Source organism: Astyanax mexicanus, chromosome 19 (assembly GCF_023375975.1).
Source record: "Astyanax mexicanus isolate ESR-SI-001 chromosome 19, AstMex3_surface, whole genome shotgun sequence".
Lineage (NCBI taxonomy): Eukaryota > Metazoa > Chordata > Actinopteri > Characiformes > Acestrorhamphidae > Astyanax > Astyanax mexicanus.
The window spans coordinates 40,339,717-40,351,967 of record NC_064426.1 but is presented as its reverse complement, the minus strand read 5'-3'; positions in this window follow the sequence as shown (position 1 = coordinate 40,351,967).

Genomic DNA, 12,251 nt, shown 5'->3' with positions numbered 1-12,251 from the left:
ATTTCCAGATCTGAATTAAAATGGAATTCAGCATGAGTACTAATGAAACAAATGTTACGTGTTAAGCGATCTTGTGTTAATTATTGCTGATAGTTTCAGTATACAATGCTGTATAGTTAACTTTACATATGACAATATCAATTAAATTAACCTTTACAGTCTTATATGAATCTATAATATATGATGTTTGACTAAGTCTTAAACTATATAACATATGTATGGACTGTGCACTGTAATCTGGAACCCTCCACTCAGTTTACCACAACCCACCACAGGAAGTTGTCCCCTCGGTTTCAGACAGTGTGACTTTTAGCAAGACAATCAAAAACTGCTGACGGCTCACTTTCACAAATGCACCGCCAGCAAACTGCACATTTCTCCCTTTGCAGCCCATAATATAATATCATTAAACCATTTAAAGAATTGGGAGATTTTTCAGTGCATAAACGTGTGTTTGTTCAGATTAATCAGTATTTATTTATTTTTATTTTTATTTTTAGAAATTGATACCATCCAGATGCTAGTATCTGTCATTGTATGGATGAAGCAGCATATTATGTAAAATTTACTTTTTGCATGCTTTTATATTTTCATTTGGGTCACAACAGCCCCTATAAACACTATAAACACTCCAATCACCAAAAAAATCCAGCCATTCGTTTTCTGTGAATCAGCTGAAAGAGTTTGGGTCAGGAATCATTTGCTTCTATGAGCTGTTTGGGTGGCTGACGTCACAATAATGAAACCAGCATAGAACCACCCTGGCTCCACCCCTCACCGATCTACCCACTCACTAGATCAGTTAAAGAAACACAATTTCGGTCTGAGGGAGGGATCTGAACCTACCGTCCGCTGTGCCCACACCGTTTCTATCTTGGAGGTGGAAAAGGAGCTCCACTGACTGATTAAACCCTGACAACAGTCAATTAATGACCTGTGAACACGCAGGTCAGTATCCTCTGATAAGATACGAACACGCCAAAGTCAGAGCTCACCTGCCTCTTAATGGGAATGACAACTGACACACTGATTGGTCTATTTCACATTACGCCCAAAACCCACCCATGATTAATTAAGAGAATTTGTTCATGCCTTTTGACAGTTTCGAACCACGAAAGGCGTATTTTTTGTGCCCTCACGATACCAAAGACACACAAACACGTCCTATAGATCACTATGCGCTATAGATCATTAAAATAGGTCCCATGTTTTGCTGTTTAGCACAAGCTAACTATAATGTGTGGTAAACAATCAGCGTAAACATGGCTCATTCTAAAAGGGACTGAAACTGGTAAGAATAAAGCTGGTGAGATCTCTTTATCTTTATGTGAGAGTGATTTTGTGCAAAGAACTTCATGATCGTGTTTTGTATAGAGCATAGACCTGTTCTAACCTATTATAACTAATAATTAAAAAAAAGTATAATACAGCTCCGGAAAAAATAAGAGAGCACTTAAAAATGATGAGTTTCTTTGATTTTACCAAATTAAAAACCTCTGGAATATAATCAAGAGGAAGATGGATGATCACAAGCCATCAAACCACCAAACTGAACTGCTTGAATTTTTTGCACCAGGAGTAAATCAGCATAAAGTTATCCAAAAGCAGTGTGTAAGACTGGTGGAGGACAACATGATGCCAAGATGCATGAAAAAACCTGTGATTAAAAACCAGGGTTATTCCACCAAATATTGATTTCTGAACTCTTAAAACTTTATGAATATGAACTGGTTTCTTGTCATTTCTCATTTTCTGCAAATAAATGCTCTAAATGACAATATTTATATTTGGAATTTGGGAGAAATGTTGTCTGTAGTTTATAGAATAAAACAACAATGTTCATTTGACTCAAACATAAACCTATAAATAGCAAAATCAGAGAAACTGATTCAGAAACTGAAGTGGTCTCTTATTTTTTAATGCAGAAAAGTGCATTGAGATCAACAATGTAAAACCACATGCTGCACACATTCTTACAAAAGCGTGGCCATTAAAGAAGGGGGTACAGATACTATACTGGCCTGTTGAAGCCATGCTCACTTCCTAAAAGAGATGTGTAATATGCAGGTGATTTTAAAACAGAAAAAAACAGGACAGTGAGACCCCGTACTGTTGTTCAACACTAATGCTCTGTAATAATGCCATAAAATCCCTGGATCAGAAATATGACATCAGGTCAGATTTTCAGTATGAACCCCATGTGAAAACTGCATTAACACCAACTGTGTCTCAAAAGCCCAACAGCCATTTAAAAAAATTGATTAGAGGATTGATTTCCTTTCATGCTGTGCCCGCGAGGCCGGGTCAGTGAATTAAAGCCCGGGAGAACAGAACCGATCCATCAGGAAGTGCTGCCTCTGTTTCCAGGTGCTACACAAAAGCAGCATGTAATTAGAGGCAGTGCGATTCCAATCAGGGTTCTCAGCATCCCGACCAAATGACCCGTATTTACTAGGACCGTGAGTGTGTGTGTGTGTGTGTGTGTGTTTGTGTGGACAAGACATGCCAAATTAGGATTGAAGGCACTGCTCAAGCGTTTCCATGGCAACCAGAAACAGCATGGCAGTAAAGGGTGTCCGTCTCGTACAGAAATTACACTTTCATTACTGTTCTCCGATCCTTTACATTCACATTTATTCAATTTAACCAGAGGCATTAATATAATACAGTGCATGCGTGACACATATTTAAACAGTGACACATTCTTTTGCCATTATTATAAGATATTAAGTCATAATTATTAGGTCCTCAGTCATTATTATGAGATTATGAGTAAGTCATAATCAGGATAATATCCCATTATGATGGGATATATTATTAGAAAGTATGCTATTATTATGACACAGTCATATTTGTCATATTTGTGGTAGTAAGTCATTATTATGAAAGACCAAGTCATTATTATAAGATATTAAGTCATAATTATTAGGTACTCAGTCATTATTAAGGCATTATTTTAAGATTTTAAGGCATTATTTTAAGATATTAGGTTAGAATTAAGTTGTTTTAATGAGTTAGTAATAATAATGAGATAAGTTATAATCATAATAATAGTAAGTTATAGTAAGTTATAATTATTAGAAACTAATTCATTATGATATAGTAAGTCATTGTTATGTAAATAATTATGACATATAGTAAGTTACAATTATAAGATAGTAAGTCATATTTATGACATAGTAAATCAAAATAAAATTGTGTGGTAGTAAGTTATGATTATTAGATACCTAGTGATTAATATGTGATAGCAAGTATTTATTATCAGCCATTACGTCATTATTATAAAATAGTAAGTTGTAATTATAAGAAAGTATGCCAATATTATGATACAGTAACTCAGAATTATGAGATTGTAACTCATATTTGTGGTAGTCATTATTATGAGATAATACGTCATAATTATACAATATTAAGTCATAATCACAATTCACATCATCACTAAATCACAATTATGAGATATCATGGTCATAATTATTAGAAACTTCATTAGGATATAGGAAGTGATTGCTATGTAAATAATTATGAGACAGTAAGTTACAATTATAAGATAGTAAGTCATATTTATGAGATAGTAAATCAAAACTATTCAAAGCTAAGTAATTATTTGTGTGATAGTAAGTCATAATCGTGCTGTAGTAAGTTATAATTATGTGATACTAGGTCATAATAATAACTTTGTATCTTACATGTAGCATTATTACATTCACACATATAAAGCTTAATTACATTAAAATTATAAACTTTTTGGTGTGTTATTCTTTCCATATATTCACTACTACTACCCCCGGATATAGGCTTTATATGGATAAAAGGCTGAAAGACAACAACAGTGGTGTGATTAAATCCATAATGCCTGTATATTCCTCATATGTCCCCCATTAGTGACCTGTGTTCACGTGGAAGATTGTGAGTATATGAGTGGTGGAAGCGTTTGACTGACGGTGAAATGAGGCTTTAATTATTCATTCATTCTTTAACATCTGCCTCAGTGACCTGATTCTCATGAAGGGGGTTTTGTGCAGAAGAATAAAAGCTTTCTGTTTTTCAGGAAATGTGTTCTACTCACTGGGCGGATAAGAGCCTGAGAACATCTGGCCGAGTTCAGTCCTGAGTACAGTCCATTTAACACCAGTGTTCCCAGTTTAGACTTTGATTACTTTTAGAGGGGCTCATTACTCCTGTTTCATCCATTTAAACCCACTAACGGTAGCACATGTGTGAGCATTTTTATTTTTATTCATAAAGGTAGGTTCCATTATTGTGAATTTTGGCTGTTGTTCTTTATATTGTCAGAATCAGAACTCTGTGATGAAGCTCTAAAATTACACTTTATTCAACATGGCACTTCATGGCAAAGAACTCTCTGAGGATGTGAGAAACAAACTTGTTGCTCTCCACAAAGATGGCCTAGGCTATAATAAGTTAGCTATAACACCCTAAAACCCAGCTACAATCCAGTGACCAAGGTCTTACAGCAGTTTTACAGGACAGGTCCCTCTTAAAACAAAGGCATCAGTCAGCATTGACCAAAGAAATGAAGTTCACATGTTCAGTTTAATATCCAGGCATATACTTGAAGGTTGGTTTTAAAAATGGAGTAGGTATGAGTGCTGCCAGCATTGTTGCAAAGGTTGAAGAAATAGTAGGTCAGCCTGTATTGCTCAGACTCGATTCTACATACTGCATCACCTCTGTCTGCATGGTCATTGTCCCAGAAGCAAGCCTCTTCTGAAGCTGATACACAAGAAAGTTTGCAAACAGTTTACTGTTGGATTGCTGTCCTTTAGTCTAACAAGAAAAAAATAACTCTTTTGGCTAAAATGGTGTCCAGCATGTGTGGCGGCAGTCTATAAAGAGTGCAAAGACAACTTGTCCCTTGCCTATAGTCAAGCATGGTGGTGGTAGCATCAGGTTGTGGGGCTGCATTTCTTTAGCAGCAAAATCCACAGAAAATCCACAAAAACAGATAAATGAAAGGAAAGACTGGCAAAATTCAAACTGAAATAATTTTCAAATAACTACAAAGAATAATAAAGCAGCCAAATATATTTAAATATATATATATATATATTGGCTATACATTTTTTCTCTTTTGAATTTGCAACATATACTTTTTTCTTTTGATTCTTAAAATTTTATTTGTGGGTTTTATTTTTTAGCATAAAACTTTTGGCACAAAATTCACTCCATAATGTTGGGTCGAGCTGAACTGTACTGGAAGTTTGAAGAGCTCTTGGTGCTGATCTGGCTTTGACCATCACCATTAAGTATAAAGGAGCTGGTTTGTCTTCGGAAAACTGAAGACAAGTCTAGCTCTCGTGTTCTGAATAAGATGCAAACATGGCTGGATTACTGACTGGGTCAGTGGGGCCAGGGCCCCCTGGGGCCCCCTGACCTCGAGACAAAACATTTTGAGATGCCTATCAACGGATATGATACAATATATATTTTTTTCTGAGGGCCCTCCATTTTAAGGATCCTCTGACTATTAGGGACTTTGATCCCAGGGCCTCTTGGGGGCCCTAGCCATGCTTTTGGGCCCTAGCCATGCTTTTGGGGGCCCCTTATGAAAATAGAGGCATTTTGGAACTGCTCTGACTTCGACTTCTGGCTATTAGGGGTGCTAGGAAAGAGGGGGGCATATTTTAGAGGGCTCTGGTTATGAGAGCCCCTACCAAGGAGCTCCAGAAAAGAGAAAGGCATACCATTAAAGGGCCCTTGACTTCCATAAAAATGGGGGTTAAGTTAAGTTTTGAAATGACAAAAGAGAGTGACTTGGATATAACAAGTTTTTTTTATTACAAACTGTACTTCTGTATCTGTTTCTCTATATACTTTATTATTATCCTCCTTATTTTCACCCTGTTCTTCAAACCCATGACCCCACAGGAGAGAAAACCACCACAGATCAGCTATTCTGATTGTTTGGGTGGTGAGTTCACTGGTGCAGTGATTGTGAGAGAGTCAGTGCAGGGCGTGTGATGTTGTGCTGCAGAATCAGGACTTGATGTAAACGGAGGGAAAGGTCAGCGGGTCAGTGCTGACCGTCACCTCCTCTTCCCCGCTCTCGCCCATTTCCTCTTTCCCTGAATCAACTTCCTTTTCTAATGATCACACGCCACTCAGACACGACCTTCATCACCAGTTCATCACATCACCACAGATCACTGTCTCCTGGAGTTCTGGGAGAGACGAGGAGCTGAACATTTAAAGGAGGACTTGGGTTGTAGTGAAACACTGAAACATGATCTGTCTGAACTTTGGTGGGACAGCCCACCTCCATTCTCCCACACCATTCACAAATACAGCTCTTTTAGACAGACAGATATATTTGTTGGTGGACAGACAGACAGACAGACAGACGGATAGATAGATAGATAGATAGATAGATAGATAGATAGATAGATAGATAGATAGATAGATAGATAGATAGATAGATAGATAGATAGATAGATAGATAGATAGATAGATAGATAGATAGATAGATAGATATTCAGAATGACAGAGAGACAGACAGCCAGTTGGATATATAGATTTGTTGGTGGACAGACAGACAGACAGACAGACAGACAGACAGACAGACAGACAGACAGATAGATAGATAGATAGATAGATAGATAGATAGATAGATAGATAGATAGATAGATAGATAGATAGATAGATAGATATCCAGCCTGCCATCTTGAAATTAAGTCATGATAATTCGACTAATTTTTAGCCTAAAAGTTAGTTTTAGCTCTGTCACATTTTTTGTAGGCTAATTCTGTCTTATTCTTTATACAAGCAATTTATCTAACAAATATTATATATTTTTGGTACATTTATAATTTTTTTAACAGTGCAATGTCACCCAAAATTTAGCATATCATCTACAGTGGTGGTTTTCGTCCGTTATGATTTACAGTACCATTTATGATTTACCATCATTTTTAAACACTTTAAATTGTTCTAAGTAGCACATGTATTTTTGAGGACAGATCTGCAGAGTCTTGGTGAGATTTTAATCTCAGGGTCTTCATGAGGGAGAGTCACCTGGAATAGTTTTCTCAGCATCTTGAAGGAAGGAGTTCCTGGAGGTGCTGAACAATAGCTGCTGCTTTTCCTTCACGCTGTGAAGCTCCAGCTCATCCCAATTAAATCACCTCAAATCACCATCTCAGTTCATCAGGTTTAGATCAGGGGATTAATGTGGAGGAATAACACTTTTTTACTGATTACTATGTAATTCCATAGGTGTCCCTTAACTGTTTTAATGCATTTAAGTTTAATCTACAATGTAGAAAATACATGAAATAAATAAATACAGAAGAAAAACACTGAAACACTGGTTCTGTATTTTCCATGGTAACAATAAATCTAATTTTCAATCAGACCTTCAAAGCATCCTTTGATCTCTCTCAGCAGGTACCTGTATTTCATTGCTATCAATCAAAGAAACAGATCCATGGAACCAGCAGAACCGTGAGTGAATACTGACTCTCACAGTAAAGCTTCATGTTTTATATATATATATATATATATATATATATATATATATATATATATATATATATATATATGTGTATGTATTAATTTATTTGTAAGAATTTATTGACAAATAGTTGATCATGTTTATTCGTATTTACCTCCCATAAAAATAAACATACCCGTCAGACCATCTCACATGACATATTCTTTAATACAATGTCAAAATCTGCTCACATATGCATATAAATATATAAATACTATATCCGAGTGGTAATTACAGTTACATATATAATACACAACACATATGGGCAGACATCTGCCTCAGGCTAGTGACAGTCTTCATATTCTGCAGCATACAGGCACCATAATGCCCTGTCAGATTACAGAGAGAGAAAGAGAGAGAAAGAGAGAGAGAGGGAGAAAGAAAGAGATAGAAAGAGAGAGGTAGATTTTACCTTGTTTTTTACTTTTTTTACAGAAGAATAAACATATTTCACATAATAGTTTGTGAAAACCCATTACTGTCTTTGAATAAATCTGTTATAAGGAATCCAATGACTGTATAAAAGCAGGGACATCCCAACCCAACATCTCTTAAAAGTGAAACAGCTAGAGGACTAGTGCCCCTACTGGCTGGTTGCAGTATGACGCATTAAGTGTAGCTCCGCCCATCCCCATAAGTTTCAAGGACAAAACCTCCCCACCCATTTTTCATCTCATCTCTTCCTAAGAGTCCTATTTTAGGGATCTACAGGTTAGCCGTCAATAGTGCATCGTGCAGCTTGATTTAGCGTGTGAGTGTGTCTTTGCTATCGTAACAACAGGAAAAGTACACCTTTTGCGGCTCGAAAACCACAAAAGGCATGTAGCGGTACTAATTCTCTTAATTAATCATAGGTGTGTTTTGGGCGTAAAGTGACATAAACATAAATATTCAGCGTGTCACTTGCTCATCATTCCCTTTAAGAGCCAGGTGTGCTCTGACTTTTGCGAATTGCTATTTTAACAGCACAGCTACCTGGACGTGTCCAACACTTCTCGGCAGAGGAAACTAACCTACTCATTTACACAGGGTTTTGCTCATTTAAGGGAACAGCAATGTTATTTTATTTAGTATTCTATTTATTGTGGATGTAAAAATTCAAAATCAGTGGAGCACCTGTGTTTTCTGTTGCCAAGATAGCAATATGCCAGAAATTGATTTGAACCGAACGGCCATCAGTGTAGATATATTTACACGCACTGTTGCTATTCAAACTATGCAGGAGGAAGGAGTGAATATAGACTGTTGGTAGGGTGTAAGATAGCAATAAGAATCATTACACACTTTGCACAAGGTGTAACATAGGTCTTAATGTCATTCTAACTCCAGTGTCCCAACAATTCCAAAGCTTTCTCTGTGCTATATCACCACATTTCATTCTTGCTCAGAAATCAGTTTATAAACATTATTCTGCTATATTATCTACAGTATTAGGGCAGGGCTTTATTTAGGAATTGATAGGATTGATTGATTTATAGTGATTGGCAGGCAGCCTTGATTGGAACTGATCAGTTATCTGCATTAACACTTTTAGACCTGAGTTATTACCAACACTTAATTTCTGCTGTAAACTGAAAACACTTGGGTTTGATGATAAATCAACATTTTAGATTTTATTTCCAGGTATTTACATCTGGATCTGATACACAGTTCAGAAGATACTTTTACTTCTGCCCTCTGGAGGTTGTTGCTGATGTCACTTACAGTTGTTTAAGGTCTTTATGGTCTTTCTTTACAGAACTCACAATGTTTCTGTCATCAACTGCTGTGGTTTTCCTTGGTCTGCCCATATCAACATCTGTTACCTAGTACACCAGTGACGACTTTCATCTTCTTCAGGACATTCCAAACGGTTGCACTGTGTAGAGGCTCCCTGGTTTTCATGTTGTTTACGCCTCTAACTATAAATGCACAGTCTGCACAAATGAAAACCCAAATCTGAAACTGATGTAATAGATGTAGCTTGTAGTCTGATGTAGTCTTTAGTCATAAATCGCACATTTTTCTTGTGAGCAAAATATTGGAACTTGTGATTCTCAGATGTGTTTTGTTGCCCAGGTGTGTCTTGATACATAGATTATTCAAACAATAATTATAGTAAGAGGAGTATGGAGGCACTCTATAAAGTAGATGTATTTTTCGTAAGCTCTCATCCAGCGTTGAAAATGTTGGTTAAAAATTGAGTTTTTACGTGCAGTTTGCTGTTATATGCTTGAGTTGTTATTTTTAAGGCACAAAGTTTTTTAAAAAAGTAGGAGAAATCAACTAATGAGACTGTGTGCAGGGGGCTAAAGATGGCAAGGCTACCTCACTAACATCAGCAGCTAATCCAGGAATATCAGACATTCTCTCGGTAATCTATGAAATGAGCAGCAAGATAATTGACCACTTCAACAGCTTGGAGTCTATGTTATAGCTACACTGTAAGCCCGGATAAGTTGAATTTACTTTTAAAAAAAATTGAGGAAACTGGTTGCCTTAAAAAGTAATGGGGAATGAAAACTTGAGTTAGCATAACTTAAAACATCAAGTTATTATAACTAAAGGCGAAGTTGATATAACTTTTTTATTTTTGTTATACTGTAAGACCAGATAAGTTGAGTTTACTTAACTTTTTTAAGGCAGCAGGTTTGCTCCATTTTTTTAAGTAATGGGAAATTAAAACTTGAGTTAGCATAAATTAAAATATCAAGTTATTACAACTAAAGGAGAACTTGATTTATTTCTAAGGTAGCCCAGGGGGAATCACTACACACTGATGAGTAGTGAGTGTTAGTGTGGCAGAAACTGTTGGACACACCCAGTATGCAAATAGATTGTGACAAAAGCCAATGGAAAATAAGACTTAGTTATTATAAGTTGGTTCAACTCAAAGATCTCAGTTTGAATAGTACAGTATATGTGCCCACAAATGTTCAACTAACTCAAAATAGTTGAGTATTGTTTAGAAATATCCAATTTTATGTCAAACAGACTTAAATCATTTGAGTTAAAACAACTTCTGGGTTTTTAAAACCAGAGAACCTTTGCATAGTACAACTGTTTGGAATGTCCTGAAGAAGAAAGTCATCACTGGTGTACTAAGTAACAGATGACGATACAGGCAGACCAAGGAAAATCACAGCTGTTGGTGAGAGAAACATTGCGAGAGCTGTGAAGAAAGACCATTAAGAAACTAAAATAACTGTTAGTGAAAACTATGATCTTTAGTCTCATTTTATTTCTTAATGTCAACTCAAATATTTTTTACAGTCTACAGCAGAAATAAATAGATCTGCCTTTCTGTTCCAATACTTTTGGAAGAGACTGCATACAGTATTTCATCTGAATAAACAGTTTTTTAAACACCTGGATCATTAAAAAAACAGCTTAGAGCATCCAATCCTAATACAAACATAGGTCTGAGCTGTATTTTTCAGCAGGGTAAGGGCAGCGTTAATCACATTTTACAGCGTTTACATCCAGTAAAGGCACTACTACATCTGAGATCATACTGTGATATGTGTAGTTTCTGCAGTATCAAACCCATCATAAAGAGAATTAGACAAATATGGCACACTCCAACCATTCAACACAAACTCCTCCAGATAAAAGAAATGAACCATGACCTGCTATCCAGATATACAGACCCTTAACTACTGTATTTCTGTTCCAAGGTAAAGCCCATTATCATTCTCTCAGTCTTAAGCAGTGCTATTCTTAGCGTGCTCTCTGTTCACGTAATTTCACACTTCATTTCTCTTGCTGTGCAGGAAAAAAGGTTTAAGCACCGAATCCTCTGTTCTACAGAATTCAGTTTAACTACAACAGAGTTTCACCCAGAGATCAGAACATTAATATGTTAACCCTTTCAGACCAATGCAATTTTTTATTTTTGTTAATCAGAATAGACTGTAAATGAGCAAATTAAAATATATATATATAAGACAATGAAACAATAGCTTAGAAAAAAGCACTAGAGCTGAAGAGGCAAATTAAAACAGCTTATTTTTACTAATTGTGTTTTATTTGTATTTTAGATTTTTTTTTCATGTGATAGCTTCCAATCCAATAGACATAAAAAAATTGTTGCTTATTTTAGTTAATTTAGTAGATTTAATGTTAATATAGACTTATATTAGAATGTTAGAGTCTTACTTTGTGTGCATTACAGACAGAAAACAGCATTATTAAACATATTATTTATATTTTTCCAACACTGGCACATAACTCAGGTCTGAAAGGGTTAAAATGGTCTATATCAGGGGTTATTAACTTTTTTTATTATGCGATTTTCTTTTTAGGGACCTGATCAGTGCTTTCTAGCACTTTAGGGAGCGTAGAAAAAAAATACCGGACAAAATGAATAACGAATAAATCAATTTAATACTATTTTTTCAAAATGTTACCTCAATATTGTGTCAAATTAACAGTAAAATATAAAGGGACAAACATACTGTATATAACATACTGTTGGTTTGACATCATCAGGTTTAGAGAAAGTTAAATAGATTCATCATTTATTTGTCTGGTATTTTGTATTTTTCATACAGTCCCTAAAGTGCTAATCAAAGGCTGAAGATTGACGTGGGAGTGTGGCGGTATTGAACTTTTGCTCCACATTACATAATGACATGCCAAAAGTCATGGGACAGCAGTGTGTATTTAAATGTATAAGTTATGAGATGTTATCTTGTGAATGAGGCTGATTGAACACTGGCCAGTGTGCTCATAGCAAGGCAATGTAAATTTAAAAGCCGAA